Here is a 17877-nt window from a genome sequence, read left to right on the forward strand (position 1 = left end):
TTCATCTGCAGAACAAGACAGAAAAAACTATAAAACATTATCATATGACATTTTAATAGGCCTAAAATACAAGTTGTGGACACAATGACAAAGGCAGTGATTACAATTTAATTGTATGTATAGAAATCTGTCTTCTTCATTTACAGTAGCACTACTGCTTTTGCGTAAACAGTAAAGTACTGTAAATTACCATATACAGTAAGTTACTGTTAAATTCATACAAAATTCCCACAATGCAGTGCATATTACAGTAGTTTACCGTGAATAAGATAAATGGTATTTTACTGGGCTTTTTTGCGGTAAGTTACTGTAAAATTGCGGCAAAGTCTAACAGTGTACTTTCACATCTCTAGTTCAGTTCATTTGGTCCGAACCAGTTGAAACGAACCAAAATGCAGTCACATGTCAACATCCACATCACTCATCCACGTCACCCATGACGTATTTCATAAACTGCTTTTTGATTGGTCAGAATTTACGTGCGGGAAAATTCCAACATAAGAGGAAAAGCCAGCAAACAACACAGAGACAACACAACTATGGAGAGACGAGAGAGACGGGCTGGTTTTGTCCCTGGCCATAACCTAGTAAATTTTTTGTATACACCACAATATGCAAACAATAGATTTCTATAATGAAGTGCAGATGCGGCTTGAAAACAATGTTCTGATGAACTGCAAACGGCCAGCTCGTAACTTCAAGCGGATGCGTGCATTAATTCTTCTTAACTCTGACATGCTCATGGTCATCTGACCAAATTTCTATGAGGCTCCGTACCTCCTCACTACTCCAAGTTTGTCCACGAGCTGCAATGATACAGTGCAAACTGTCAACAAACACTTCCTCATCCCATAATGCACAGCTCAGCTGACTACGGCAGCTGGTTTAGTCCAAAAATTATCAGTACTTTTTGCGGTTGGGTCTGTTCGAGGTCGGATCACGTTCTCACCACAAACGGACCGCTACAGAGTTCGTTTGAAAGCTTGTTTGGTCCATCTTTTGATTGCTGCTTTCACACCTGCACAAACGAACCACACCAAACGGGGAATGAACTCTGGTACGATTCAACCGAACTAAATGAGGCAGGTGTGAAAGCACCCTTACACTTTCTGTCATTGTCTTTCTTCTTCAGAAACACTCACAGCTGTCCAGCTGAACGGCTCCCTCTGCAGAAGTAAATCTGAGCATCTCCGTGCCCTTCACGCTCCATGCCGGCTGGATCGATGAGCACTTACATCTTCCATTTATCTCAGGAAACACACACACTTGGCCAACAGGCACCAGACTGTACAAACCTCAATTAGCTGAATGTACAGGGTCTGCTGTAAGCACGCAACTGTTCAACATGCAAAAGAATGACAGAAGCTTGTTTAATTAAGTCCTCTTATGACCCAGAGGGTTGTAAGAACACTCATTTGATTATAGAGAGCCATTGCTTTTAATGAGAAACATTTGCCTTATGTTTGTACCACTTAATTAGCGTTTTCTTAAAATGGGTTTAGGAGGTTGGTGTAAATAAAAAGGATATTCTGGGATATTTTCACTTTAATGTCCATTTACAGCATCTGTGGCATGCTGTTGATTACCAAAGACAATCATTTCGACCTGACCCTGAGTTTGCATAAACAGAACAAAAAAAAAAGAAAGAAAACTGTTTACTGTAATACACTTCCAATGCAAACCTACCAGGCCAGCTGGCGGCACAGCTAATACATGTATAAAGAATTCCATCACACTGTTCTGCAAAGTTAAATAAAAAATAAATAAAATAAAAAATAGAACTGGGATAAAATCAATATGTTTGTGTAAATATTAAAAATTAAATATGGATCAAAACAAAGTATAATACATAAAATAAACACAAAACATATACAAATAAATAAAGGTAAACAAATATATAATAATAAAGTAAATGAATAAAAATAACAAAAAATAAATAAATAAAAAATAAATAAATAAAACATAAGACAAAATGAAATACAATGTTTTGTAGTTATATTGTGTAAATTAGAACATAAAATATAACAAAGTAAAACATATAAAAATAAAACAAAAACAAAACAATTAAAGAGCCAGTAAGATGAAAATTATAAGCTTCCTATCACTGTTTATAAGTCCTGTACATTAGGTTTAAATCCATCCAAGGTTAAAAAAAACATTGTAATTTTGTCAAAATATCATTTTAAAATTACCTCAATTTTCAGAGATCCCCAAACGGTTCGCGCGAAGCTGTTCAAAAGATTCAGTTTCCTTAAACCCCACCTTTCGGTAGCATACTGTGTTCTGATTGGTCAACTAACATAGTCAGATTTGATTGGTTGTTCCGCACACACCTCCACAGTAAACTATGCGTTAGCATCTGTTTGGGGTGAATTATGTCTTATTCCTCTCATCGCGAAGCAAACAGTAAAATAAAAAACTTGAACAGTCTCGCTGCTTTTTCTTCTGTGTGTGTGTATTCAAGCTGCACGCTTTCAGTGTGAGTCTGAATAGCGCGTTCAGCGCGGGGGCGTGGTCACGAAGGGAGACATGAAAAACAGACATCGCGTTGTTCTCATATGGATTACTTTATCACAGAATATCTGTTTTTGGCAGCACTTGTTTAGTTTTAAAGTAGACATGTCAAGCTTTCTATAGATATCTCTCTCATGTCTCTTCGTTGAGTATTCACGGAGTTACAGTTCATTTTAATGACGTGTTTGTACATGACGATAAGTGCAGAGAAAGGCTGCAGACAGCACACATACTGATAAGACGCTCGGGAGAAAACAGACACATAACTTCATAATCATACTTTGAAATCTATAACGACTTGTTTCAGCGATTCAGAGTCGACTCCTTACTTTAGAAGCCAATAACTTTATAAATCGTGTACTTTTTGGTTTAATTATTTGCACATTGTTTACACTGATGGACAGCTACATCATACACTGTAATACAGGTAATTTTTGATTTCCCATCTGTGTGGCTCTTTAACAAAATGAAAAAATAAAAATAAAATAAAATAAAATAAAGAATCACTCTGTCTGTGTGACGTTACATTGTTTTTTTTAAAAAGCATGATAGAGAGTTTAAAGGATTAGTTCACTTAAATTATCTGGGCACTTTTACTCTGGAAGTGAACTAATTTGAACTTTGAACTTTAAAAGCAGAAATATGAAGGTGAATTACATGGGTGAATTATTCCTTGAAACTGAAAATACGCCAGAAAACCTCTCAAATTAGAAGTGATTCTATTCTGTAAACTGTCAGAGTACAGACACTCTCTCTTTAAATTCTGTCTCGCGCTAATTTACACCTGACCAAAAATACCTCCCAACGGCGTGAAGAGCACAGCAAACACGGAGGCCAAAGGCATGATGGGATAGGGTATAAATCTCAAAAAACAGCTCTGAAAGCCTGACGACTCCAGATGGAGAAATACTCTTCATCACTCTGTTTTGCATAAAAAATAAAGAGGGTGGAAGGTGCTTCTTTTAAATTATGATTTTAAAATGTCAGTACTGTATCCCAGGGAGCTTTTATACGAAAGCAACAGACAGATGCTATTGAAGCAAAATAATTAAAACCATTTTCTGTAATTTTCTACGAATCTCTCTCGCTGCACATCTCTGCAGTGTGTCTCTTTGGAATGGCATGGGCAGCCCAGGGCCTGCTGGGAAAAATCATTATGTATAATTACTGTGTCTATGCCTATCACTTTCATTTCAACCACAAATACAATTTCAGCTCTCATAAAACACAAAGAGGAAGTGACAGAGATAAAAAATGAGATGTTCATATTCGTCCCATCATCCTGTTTCTGTTCTCTGAAGTCTTGCAGGATAATGTGTGTCTGTAATGGGTGAAAGTTTAGAAAACAAGATGAATATTTACAGCAAATATCTACTCGAAATTAAACTGTCCACCATATTATCATTATAGCGCACTCACACCAAGCTAAAGTCTGTGTGAAGATCTGGACTGGAGTTAGGCTTGTATCGCTGACCGTTCACACTATCCTGTTCATTTTCTCCATATGCAGTTCATAAAATAATGGTCTGAGGGCATGAACCAAACCATGAACATGTTTCTCTCACAAGCTGTACTATATAAAAGAAAAAAGTGAGTAGAATACAGTGTACGGTATATATTGCTTAGTATGCAGTATGCCACTATTCAAACACAGCCATAATCTAACACTCATTATCGCGTCAATCTGTGTTAAGAAACAGGGTGAGCCAATCATGTTCATCTCTTCAGTGGCTCCTATGGTAAAATAAATGCATGTATGCTGTATCCAATTACAAGTGTGATAGTGCACATGCATTCTGTTGTTCTGTAAGTGATGTGTGAAAGGCGGCTAACAGCCGGTCGTGTTTGTTTCGCAGTACGCGCTTGCAAGGCCTCGACCTTTGAGACTGCCATGGGAATTGCAAGAGCATGTGCATATTAAAGGAGTAAGGAGAACAAATTAAACACACACACACACACACACTCGTCTCCCTTGGTAGAGACTCCCATTTCTTACCCTGAACTTGACAAGCATCAAAGCAGAACAAATGTCGGCTAATTATATCAAAAATAAAATGAATGCATTCTGTGACCATGAACAATTCCCTATTGCTTGGCTCAGCAGGACACACACACGCGACTCATTCTCACGGCTTAAAGGAATAATGAAAGCTGTGGTTACATGGCAAAGCTTCTTGATGGGCTTAAAGGAATAGTTGACCCAAAAATGCTGAACAGTTCCTCACCCTCAGGCCATCCAAGATGTAGATGAGTTTATTTCTTCGTCAGAACAGATGTGAAGAAATGTAGCATTACATCACTTGCTCACCAATGGATCCCCTGCAGTGAATGGGTGCCGTCAGAATGAGAGTAACGATTTTAAAGTTGAAATGCCTTAATGATGGATCACTTCACTAGACATTAATCTAGTTCTTCAAGACCAAACCACTCCACCCGTCCTCAATCACATCAAGTATCCCTGATTTCATTCATGAGGGAAAGAGTATTTAACTTCTGCTTCAATGCAAATGACTTCACCAAAGCAAACATTTCATTGGCAGGCCAATTGGGAATGGGGCGGTTCTGCAGTCTTCTGCAGCTTATAACATCTGAACGTTTGTTGTGTGTCAGTCATGCTCTGAATATTCCACTGGCCTATCACTGTTAATTTGTATGCAATTATGATAATACTCTTCATTCCGTGCGGCTGATAAGCATCTCTTTGCATATGGGAGGAAAAGTGAGTGAAAGTGAAATGTGGATGAGGCTACGCCGTTGAGAGACTCACTAATGAGGGTATCTCCAGTCTCTCTGGACTGATGTGGTTGATCCCTAATGGAAAGCAAATTGAAAATCAGTGGTCCCGTCGGGGCTGTGTTAACCTCTGCTCCACGTGCACATACTGCAATCAACAGTCCCATCAGGCATGGCGTTAATGCTGGGAAAGCAGGGTTGCTGTGGTGATCTGAGATTTAGACGACACACACTCCTATGGGTCCAACTACTATTGGATCTTAATGGAAACTTTTTCATCTCAAAGACATTAAAAGTGAGAGACTCTCCTAAAATATAAACCCATTTTTAGTGTGTGAAAAAAAGCAAACATGATAATACTAAGGCTTGTTTTCAAAAATCGAATGATTAGCTTATAAATTCTACAAATACATATGTAATAATTTAAAATATTTAAAATTTAGAAAATACAGGACTCAATATATATTTTTTGTATTCCTTTTTATATTTATGTATATTATGAATATATATGTATATATATATATATATATATATATATATATATATATATATATATATTCATAATATATTCATATACACGTACATATGTCAATGTTTTTGCAATGCACCTAATATAGTAAAATTTTTGGAAATATCAATATTATACTATTACCATATCGTATACAATATACTATAAATTTATGTATAATATTTTGTAACATTTTATGTGATAACTCTTTAGGTTATTGGACTTTTTAGGTTATAATTATGATGTTTCAGCTTTATTATTTCATATATATATATATATATATATATATATATATATATATATATATATATATATATATATATATATATATATATATATATATATATAATTCATTTATTGTAAGTCATAAATTGTGACTTTATTTCATTGTTTTATTTATTCATATATTTATAGTATTATTGTATTTATATATTTATTGTATTTATATATTTGACATTATGACTTAGCATGTCGTGATTATATTTAGACTTGATTATAATATTATTTTAATATTTCCCTATATGATTATAATATAATTTTCAGAATCAATCATCACTTTATATGGAGTGCAGAAGGATGAGAAGAACGAGACGGAGTTCAATAACATCTCATGTCCTGTTTGTCAAACAGTTTTCATCATGTGAGAAACGTCCAAACGAAAGCAAGGGACGTACGAGCTGCTCTTTAATGAGACAAACACACTCCAGCCTCATTTACATGAGCCGCCTGCCCTGAAAATAAAGCTAGAGTCGTGCCACCCTGCAGTCAGGCCACTGAACCCAATTAACAACAGCCCGACAAAAACACAAAGAGAGATAAAGAAATATAAAGAGAGAAAATGCATTGCATTCTGATAGCCATTAGAAAACACTGGAAATTTCCCAGACTTCCCTGCAGCGTGATGTGTTAATTGAAAGCGGGCAGCTGTTATGTGTGTTTACATTAGCGTGCTGTAGTGTTTTACGGTCGGGGATTACAGCGTGATGTTTCCCTGGATCTACGATGTGCAATGGTGTCGATGAACCTCAGAGGAATTCTCCACCATCATACACACACTTTCCTTTACTCCTACATTTCATTCTTTCCCTATTCCCTGCTTTTTTTCTCGGGAGGTTCTCACTGTACCGGTGGAGTATTTCCATGTATCCATTTCCTTTAATTCAGTAGCTTTATCACAGAAACACACCAGCAGGGACTCATTTTCATCAATAATGCAGCTAAAGTGCCTCGATTTTTCCCGAGCTTACACAAATCACCTGTGCTGTCATGTTGCTGCACTCGCCAAGTATGAGTAATAAGCTACTTCAGGTCCGCGTGCACACATGTGGGTGTGTGTTCTGCACGCTGACCTATATTTAGAGGAAACCTTGAGGCATACGCTGATTAAATAATTTGGAGAAAGTGAGCACAGATGCATAGAGATGTACAGACTAAACACGCTGTGAAGCTGCTGTCGAGCCGAGAAACATTCACTGTCAGCTCATCTCCTGTTCATATGGCCACATTTTTTTCCCTTCTTTAGAAATTTGCACTGCATAATTTTCTACATTTAATTAATACTTATATGATATCATATAATATTACCACAACAGCACATATACTAGTACCGTTACTTTGACTTTTCCTAAAAAAAAACTAACAACAGTACTACTGGATTGAATTACTGCACAACAAATGTTTTCTCTATTTTCCAGTCATCATTACTTAATTAACTCTTACTAGTATTTCAGCCTTAAATTACCACATGTAATGTAATGTAATGTAATCACATGTAATGTAAACATGAAATGTTTCTTTCTTGCCAAATTGTGACTTCATGCACTTGTTTTCTCCTTATGACTTTTCTATTCTCACTATTAGTAGTATTAAAACAATACTAGTACTATTACTCCTCGCTCTACTGTCCATTCACTGCAATTTGCTTTCTTTTTAAAGGCTTTGTCATGTTTTCTTATTAACACGACTCACATATAACCCTAAACACACCCATAATTCCTCGAGATGCTGTTCACGGCTGGATTGTTTAATTATGTTAATTTCACTGCATCAGCTCACAGATTCTAGGGCAGTTTCCTGGCCCAGTTTGTGCAGTTTGTTAACGCGCTGCGCTAATGTCTAGTGGCATATCTGTAGTGGGAGGAAGAGGAGAGGTTGTTACATAAGTGTCTAGACATCAGTGACAGTTCAAAGGATTCATTGCAGCAAAAAGTTAATTAGCCAGTGATAGCACCCTGCGTATTCTCATCAGCTCCTCTCCACCTCTGTCTTTCATCTCGCTGGCTTTTGAAGAAACACAGGCCTGTTCCAATACCACACGGGATGTGGCTCCCGCTTTCTGGTGACATACTTACAAAAGAAGTGCTTTTCAGGTTAAAGATCTGAGATGACGGTGAGCTAAACTTGTTATTTTATATTGAAGTATTTCAGGAGTTATGTAAGGTAACGAAGACGGGACTGATTCACCATATTAGACACAAAGAGTCTCTGAAAAAAGATGTCAGCTTAAGAGGGACAGTTCAACTGAAAATGAACATTTCGTCATTATTTATCACCCTCAAGTCATTTAAACTAAGATTATTATTATTTACATAAAGGAGAAATTTTCACACTGCTATTCTTACTTCTTCATTCTTCATACAGTGACACATTCAATTTAACAAAAGTGAGCATAAAGCCATTTATAATGTTACAAAAGATTTCTGTTTCAAACAAATGCTTTTATTTTTTAACTTTCTTTTCATCAAAGAATCCAGAAAAAAATACACCACGGTTTCCACAAAAATATGAAGCAGCAAAACTGTATCCAACATTGCATCCAAAGCCTGATTTTGACAAAATGACTTAATTTGCCAAAATACCAAGATCGCAATCAAAACTCACCAAATGATCTAAGCTGCTAACCACATCCACTTTATAGCTCTACACTTTAACTGTAAAACAACAAATGAATTTCTGAAGAAACTCAAGAGTTGGTAGATAAATAAAATACTACTGAGAACTCTATTAATTCTCCCAAGCTCTCTAATGACCAACTTCCTAGCAGTAAAATGTCCCTTGGTAGCCCTGCATTGACTATTTGAGAAGTTTTTTTTTTTTTGAAGGTCAGTGAAAACTCAAGCATGGAAACATCTGCACAGCCATCTGGTGGACATCTCCTCACCTCTCCAAAGACATCTGCTGCTCTGGGAGCCACGGCAGCTTTCCCATGAACTGTCCAAGGTCCTGAACTCAGCATTGGAGTCTGTGTTACTGCCTGCTTGGAAACTAATGCTTCCTGCGGGAGGATAATAGACCAGGTGTTTTGTCTTTGTTTTTTTTTTGCTCACAATGGATATGTGCCCTTCAGAATTACTTTGGATCTGGGAGATCAAGCTCACACGACTATATACAAAATGTATTTAAAATATATGCTAAGTATATTAAGTGAAGCTCAAGGATATGTTGATTGAAGCTCAAAAAACAAAAAATAAAAAAAATAATAATAAAAAATAAATAAATATAAATAAATAAATAAATATATATATATATATATATATATATATATATATATATATATATATATATATATATATATATATATATATATATATATATATATATATATATATATATATATATATATTTAAATATACAAAATTTTTAGGGGCAAGAAAATGTATTTCCTACAGTACATATTTATTAAAATATATGTATATTTTTTTTTTTAAATATATGTTCAAAAATATATCCAAACTCCAAAACAATATTGGTATAAAATATATTTCCGTAAATATATTTTACAATATTTTAGCTGCTTTCTCTTCTTCTTCCTTAATTTGTCTTTTTTTTTGTAGTTTCCCCACAATTTTTTTTCATATATTTTGAAATATATTTACAAATATATTTGAAAATATGTTTTTTTGCCATATAGGTTGTGGGTCTGAAACACTTGATGAGGGTCAGAGAAAGCCTGATATGTATTTGACATGACCTGGTAGTATTTGACATGATCAAATTCAGTCAATGGTTCAAATCACTCATGCAAAGTATGAGCAATGATAACAAAAAATGCTTGACTCAGCAAACACCACTAAATATTTCAACATCCATCTTTTGAAACTATTTCTATCTCAAAGCACAAAAGCAATCTAAAAGACATCAGAGGTTTTGTGAAATCTTCTGAAACAACGCTCCTCCTGAGAGAATGGGCTGTGAACAATATATTTCACAGATCTAGAGATGAATGGAGCGGAATGATGATCTACTCTACAACATCACACTCTAAAACACTAAATTAAACCTTAAAGTAGATCGACTGCTGCAGTACTCTGTTTTATTGCTACTTGAGCAATACTGCAAATGCACAAAAGGTTTTCAAGAAAGGCTTTGTTGTTTTTTTCATATTCGCTCAGAGAGAAAGAGGGGCAAGCTCTAAGCAGATTAAAAGCTGTAAATAGGCTTAAACATTGACACAACTGAGAGACCAAACAAATATGCCCCTTTATTTCTCAGCAGGACTCATGGAGGATTGAACCTACAAACCCTTTTCCCTCTTTGCAACTAAATCCCCCTACTTTCTCTCCCTAAAACAGATAAACAGACTTTGTTCTATCCCTGGGTTATATTTTTCTAATATGCTAAGCAGTTGTCCTACAAACAGAAGCGTCTCACAGGTGGAGTGGTAGTTTACACCTTCATCTTGTCGGTGTGTTTTGTTTGCTCAGAGAGCATTCAGATGGGACTGGTGTGAACGCAAGGGCCTTTTATCTTTGTTTGTTTTTAAAAGCGATGACAGCGAATGTCAGTGAATGCAGCCGCAGCAGAGCACGTGCATGTGTGTGTGTGTGTGTGTGTGTGTGTGTGTGTGTGTGCTAAATTAAAGCACTACCCCATTTAACCCTTGTCAACACACTTCTGACTTTGACAGATGAAGATAAAAGCATGATAGAGTTAACTTTAAGAGAACAGCATTAACACATGCAGTGATCACTAAGTGCTGTGATTTTACTACAGCTATCGGGTAGTTTCAGGGTTATTATTAAGTGGTTTCTAGATTGTTGCTAAGATGCTGTGAGTGATTCCTAAGTTGTTTTAATTAGGCCTAAATAATGGGAGTGAAGTTATACAGTGCTTTACATTTTACTAAAATAAAGAAAATTATTATGTGTAAGAGATATCTGTCAAAATAAAGGACAGGTAACGAATGCAGCTCCTCCAAACAGATTTAAAAGAAGAACTATCTGTTTTATAATGTATACAGAACATGCTTGTTACTTTTTACATTTTGGAATAACAAAATATACCTGTAGTTCAACTGTTGACAGGAACGCAAATCCATCCCGAAACACACACACACACACACACCAGTGAAGTGAAGCCTGAATGCTCTCTCCGCATTGCAAACCTTTCAGATGAAATCAAATCAGCCCGACTGAGCTCAGGACACACAGGAGAGTCTAGATTTACCTGCTAATGCACACAACAACAAACACAGCTCTGAGAGGGTCATTAATGCTGAGCGAACGCTTTATTTCACAGAGTTCACAACAAACCCCTTAAGTTAAGAAAACACCCTACTAAACTAACGTATGGTTTGTGCTACAAACTGGTCCAGGTCCTTCAGCTCTGGTATTGAAGGTAAATAAGAAAATACAGTAACAACCAGAAACACAAGCAGACCCACATCTACACAGTTACTGAAAACACTCATTTCACAGGATCAGCACATGTCAATAGACTTTAAAAGTAAGCTAGTTAAGTAGTTTTCCAAATGTTTATACCTAAAGCATATGACAGTGCATTTTATTATTTAATATCATTTATCACCATCATAATTTATATAAAAACTAGGCCTGTCCAGCTAATGCAAAATCATGTTTTAATGCAAGAAAACTATCAAAATAGTTTTATATCAAAAGATATAGGCTGTATACAATAAAACTTATAATGTCTCTTTTTCTTGTTACCAGCCTTGAAATTCATATACTGATTTCAAAAGCCAAATATGTTACAATGATGAAAGAAAATAAAATTGTGCTGGTGATCAACTATGCCATTGCTGCTGCATGCCAGAAAGGGTCAAGTAAAAAAAAAAAAAAAAAAAAAAAAAGGCAATGAAGTGTCAGTACTGACGGCATCAATGTTTCGTAACACACAGCAGAAGTGAAGACAGACGAATTCCAGTGGCATAACGTTGGCCAGATCCCATCACAGCAGGAGAATATTATAGACAGAAGGCTGGAGAAGTCGAAACAGAAGGGCTGAGACACATGCACCTACAGCGCCTCATCTATAACTCAGATCTATGAGCCGTCGAACAGAACGACAGCTACACCTCACCAAACAAAAGACACGCAAGACTTATCATCTCACTGGATGCTGCTGAGTTACACGATGTGTTGCTGGTTTACAGCAGGCTTTCTGCAGGTTTTATGAAGGTAAAATTAATTGATATATTTACCTGAGTAGCAAATATAAATAAAATAAGAAGTCTTAATGAAAAACTGTCTGAAAAAATAAAATGTAGTCAGTTTATGATTAAAGCAAGAACAAATATCTGTCAATGGGCTCAAAAATCGACTTAATTCAAAACAAAAACTCATTTTAATTCCCCATTGACAGATATTTGTTCATGTTTTAAGCATAAAGTCACTTAATTTAGTTTCTCAGAAAACAAGATATCAAATGTTCAATTATTATTTTTAATTTTTTTTTTGATGATGCAACATTTAATGCCATGACTTCATGAATTTCAGACTTTCTGCAGGTGTCATTTTATCTAGTTATAAGAAAAAAGTATCTTGGAAACCCTTAAATGGCTTCGAAAGAATACAAGCAAATAGTGTTGCAGAAAACAGATTTACACTAAAAAAATATAATGGTTTAACACTTACTGATGTTACATGGTGCAAAACATTACTCATGTACAGCTATTATTACAAACTAGTAACTATTTTGGCCTTTAAAATAAACATTTGCATAATTGAATCCACATTTTTGAGGGGCGGACAGGGAAAAAGTACATAGGACCAACAAATATATTCACTACCGACATAAAATAACCTTACTGTGGAGTCCTGCTGATTACTGTGTGCTCTGCATGTTAAAATTGAACACATACCATCTACAATGCAACACACATGTCAGCAGTAGCCTAAGCACATGATGCAATGCAATGAAAGCAATAAAAAGTAGATAATTTGACAGTAACTACATCACAATGGGATCCTTGTTATATTTCTGTTTTGATACATTTTCACATATTCACATTCACATGTATAATAAGAAATAATTTACCTCTGGAATAATTTTCCTCTCACCCAAGGCTTCATGGAAAGGGAATGTTTTTGACTTTTACTATGTCACTTACTAAACAATAGCATTAAAAAACAACAACTTTTGAACAGTATAAAATCTTTCCATTTAGTTAACACACGATTGCAAGGTTAAAAGCAACCAGAGATAAATCTATGAAATGATGGTCTGTGTTCAGAGAAGCAGGCCAGAATCGTACGACTGAATCACACAGCGATGGCCGTTCCATTAAGACATTATTGGAAAGAGCAAGCAATAGCCAGTCTAAACCCACATTTGCGTTTCAGTCAGCTAGTTCTGTCCAATTCAATACATCACCAGCCAATTAACTTAACAGCTATAACAAAATCTATAATGCAGACTAATACATTCATAATGTACGATTAGCCACAATTTGCATCATTAACAGAACGTAGAATGGCAAATTTTCCCAAGCGAGTAAAAAAAGCTAACGTTCAGTCTAGTGATCCTTTAAGAGTGGAACAAAAGGTCAGAGATTAACAAGCGTATAACAAATATCTGTTCTCATTTGTTTGTGCTGTGATTATGAGATTTTAATGGTGCTTCTACAGCATGACCCTGGATGACATGATAGACCTAAAGTGACCAGACGTCTGGATGAAAGTTTTTCCCCTAATAATTAGCCTTAACTTTCATTAGCTTTTTCTTTGCTATAAATCAAGATTACAAGGATACTGCAGGATCTTGTGCTTTTAGGTCATGAGAAACTAGCTGCAGTGCAATACATAGCTCACCCAAATATCAACACTCGGCCAACACAAAAACTTACCTAGACTTGGGTGTAGTGACACTTAAACATAAAAATAAACATAAAACAGCATAAAAATGTAAATTATAAAAAAAAAAAAAAAAAAATTCAGTGCAGTTAAAAATAAAAAATAAATAAATAAATAAATATATATATATATATATATATATATATATATATATATATATATATATATATATATATATATATATATATATATATATATAAACATTCAATTGAAAAAAATATTTTTAAATTGTAAATAAAAACTTAAATAAATAAATAAAAAACAGTTACGTTAAACATTTAAATAAAATAGTTAGCTAAATAGTTCATTTTAAATAGCATTTTAGAAAAGCATTTGGAAGTTAATTATTTATTTACATTTAGCCAGCTGCTTTTCTCTACCAATTTTCCATTTGCTTTGATTTAATATTTATTTGTAATTTTGCCAAATGTTTTTCTTTATCCATTTGTCAATTGAGGTAAAAATGCCTCACTAATTCGGACAACCAATCAACTTTCGACTGATCCACCCCCTCTCAACCTTGCTAAGTAGCAGTAGCAGATTACACTTGGTTGAATCCATTGTGTCTTTCCTTTCCTCTATGTGCCGTCTCTGGAGCCGGAGAAACCTGCATCACCCTTCCCAACAAAGCACTCACTAAAATATGAATCACAAGATAGACGGATAAAAGAAAAATCTAGGATTTGAAAAAGAGTACGCACCACGCTGAGATTTTGATGAGGGTTTTCAAGGTGCCTATTTAGCATTCTAAGATGATTCCTATTTCTGTGGCTCAGAGGAGTTTGGGAATGGCTCCCAAACGCACAGTAAAATTCTGTAATGTCTCTCCCCTCCTCTAGTATCCATTTTCCTCTATTCTCCTCACATCTATTACTGCTTCTCCCCAAAAAAACCCATTACCAGCTCACGGACAGCTGTGATAGGTGGTCCTATTTTCCTCTGTATACCTCGGGGATCCATAGCGCGAGTCCTGCGCGGGCCGACGAGAGCAGGAGCGCATCCTGCATTGGCCGAGAGCAGGTCGTAGACACGTCTCTGAGATCGCACAGCCTATTTGCTTTGATTGTAGATCAATAGCTAAGAAAATAAAGGTTTTCTTTATTATGGGCATAATGTGTCAGGTCATCTGTTTGGTGACTCCGCTAATGACCGAAGCTGGACCTCTCGGCTCATATCATCTCTAAACGCCATCCATCAAACCAGGCCAAACCAGAAATGCACCACTGCCTGCATGCAAACCCATCTAGAGGAGCTGGACAATGACCTGTCAATGGAATCAATTAATAAGTGGACAAATGATCATGTTGAAAAAGTATCCAAGGGTTAGCGTGTTATTACTGTTACTACTGCTCATACCAAGTAATAATATTATGCTGACTGAGCTCTTCTGACTAAAAACAATAAGAAACCACCTAGCAACCACACCAGACTTAATAATAACAGCTTAATGTGGTCACGTGGCTCAGTGGTAGAGCATTGTGCTAGAAGCACAAAAGGTTGATGGTTCAATTCCCAGGGAACACACATACTGGTAAAAAACATAAATAATAATAATTGCCTGAATGCACTGTATATCACTTTGGATGTGTAAATGTAATAACCACACAGCAACGCCAAACAACCACCCGCAACATTCTATCATTGTTGTAAGTTTTAAACAGGCATACTAACATTTACTTTAGAAAATATAAAAATCTACTTCATGATTATGTCACGCAAAGATGAAACATTTTCACGACAGGAAATGTGCAGTGTTAAGAATAGTAAAAAAAAAAAAATAAATTCTGGCTAAATTAACAAATAACCAGAAGTCACCTGATTCAAATATTCCATCAATGTTTAATAGTAATGACTTTATGTATTTCTTCACTGATAAAATAGATAACATTAGAAATACAATAGCGAATGTAGATTCTACAGCGTCTAACACTTCAGTTTCATCCATCGCACCCAAAGATAAACTGCAGTGCTTTACAACTATAGGACAGGAAGAGCTAAATAAACTTATCACTGTATCTAAACCAACAACATGTTTATTAGATCCTGTACCCACTAAATTACTGAAAGAGATTACCTGTAGCCGAAGAACCGCTTCTAAATATTATTAACTCATCATTATCTTTAGGTCACGTCCCAAAACCATTTAAGCTGGCGGTTATTAAGCCTCTTAATAAGAAACCAAAACTAGATCCTAGTGAACTTCCATTTATGTCTAAAATTGTAAAAATTCAAAGTTGTGTCTGCTCAGTTGAGCTCCTTCCTGCAAAAAAATGATCTGTATGAAGTATGTCAGGTTTCAAGCCCCACCATAGCACAGAAACTGCACTTGTTAAAATTACAAATTACCTGCTTCTTGCGTCAGATCAAGGCTGCATCTCATTGCTAGTTTTACTTGATCTTAGTGCTGCGTTCGACACCATAGATCATGACATACTCATAGATAGAATACAAAACTATACAGGTATTCAAGGGCAGGCTCTAAGATGGTTTAGATCCTACCTGTCCGATCGCTACCATTTTGTTTATTTAAATGGGGAGTCATCTCATTTATCACCAATAAAATATGGAGTGCCACAAGGATCCGTCCTAGGTCCCCTTATATTTTCCATATACATGTTGCCCCTTGATAATATTATTAGAAAATACAGGATTAGTTTCCACTGTTATGCTGATGATACTCAGCTATATATCTCAACAAGACCAGATGAAACATTTAAATGATCTAAACTAAGAGTGTGTTAAAAATTTAAAAGATTCAATGACCAATAATTTTCTCCTATTAAATTCGGATAAGAGAGAGCTATTAATTATTGGACCAAAAAACAGTACACAGAATCTTGTAGATTACAATTTGAAACTCTACAGTCAAAAATCTGGGTGTTATATTAGACAGCAACTTGTCTTTTAAAAAACATATTTCCCATGTTACAAAAACTGCATTCTTCCATCTTAGAAACATTGCCAAGCTACAAAACATGTTACTTGTTTCTGATGCAGAAAAGCTAGTTCATGCATTCTTGACCTCTAGACTGGACTATTGTAATGCACTTCTAGGTGGTTGTCCTGCTTCTTCAATAAACATGATGCTGACCCCTCAGAGGACCCCAGATGATGCTGACCCTGAATCACCAAACAGAACTAACAAATATTGCTACAAGTGTGACTGCATCATATAATAATTGGTGTTACTAATGTTCATCGTCTGGCTGACTACGTCTTGTATTAATTTTTCTGAAAAATATGCGCACAAACTGACATTCACCAATTATGAGCTACTGCTAAATATTGTATAAACGCAATTTTCTGTAAAGCTGTTTTTTTTACGATTTGTATTGGAAAAAAGCGATTTATACAAATATACTTGAATTGAATTAAATTAAATTTAAAAAAAATTCCCATTTACATTTCGGTTTTAGTTTAACTTCAACTAAATTAACCTTTCTGCAACTTTTTTAAAAATTCTATTTCAGATAACATTTATTTTATTTAAAGTAACAAACATTTTAAACAAATTTCCCTGTAATAACCCTACTATACATATTAAATTTCAGCTTAAAATCCAACAATTATAAAGCATTAGTTCAAATCAAATTTTAAAGTCAAAATTGTAAAATCAAATCAGATTTGACAATTTATACATTGTAATAATGTTAATAATTTTCTGTTTGTTAATTTTAACATTTCATTCATAAAACAAAATTGTACACATACATATATTTTGCACTTGTTAAAACTACTTGTTAATACTAGTATACTCATTTTGCACTATTGTTAATTTACTTTATTTGACTTATTTTGCATTGCTTTGGTGATATAAATATACAGTTTTTGTCATGCCAAATTAAGATATAAGAGCAAAAATGACAAAAAGTGAGAGAAAGAGAGAGAGAAGACACGTGAATAGGTACAGTGATTAAAATGTATTGTGAGCTCACTGAACTGGACATAAATGATGTAGCAGCCAGTCAGATGGAGTGAACTTCAAAGAGAGACAGAAAGAGAGAGCAGGAGGGAGGGATGGAGGGATAGAGG

The 17877-nt window shown here is 35.2% G+C and overlaps 1 protein-coding gene across 2 annotated transcripts in view; it reads right to left on the reverse strand.

Annotated features, from left to right (window-relative positions):
* Nucleotides 1-17877, reverse strand: part of LOC113112636 (CUGBP Elav-like family member 5) — a 125760-nt gene that overhangs the window by 38043 nt on the left and 69840 nt on the right. The gene's annotated exons all lie outside the window — the stretch shown is intronic.

The sequence above is a fragment of the Carassius auratus genome, chromosome 2 (assembly GCF_003368295.1).
Source record: "Carassius auratus strain Wakin chromosome 2, ASM336829v1, whole genome shotgun sequence".
Classification (NCBI taxonomy): domain Eukaryota; kingdom Metazoa; phylum Chordata; class Actinopteri; order Cypriniformes; family Cyprinidae; genus Carassius; species Carassius auratus.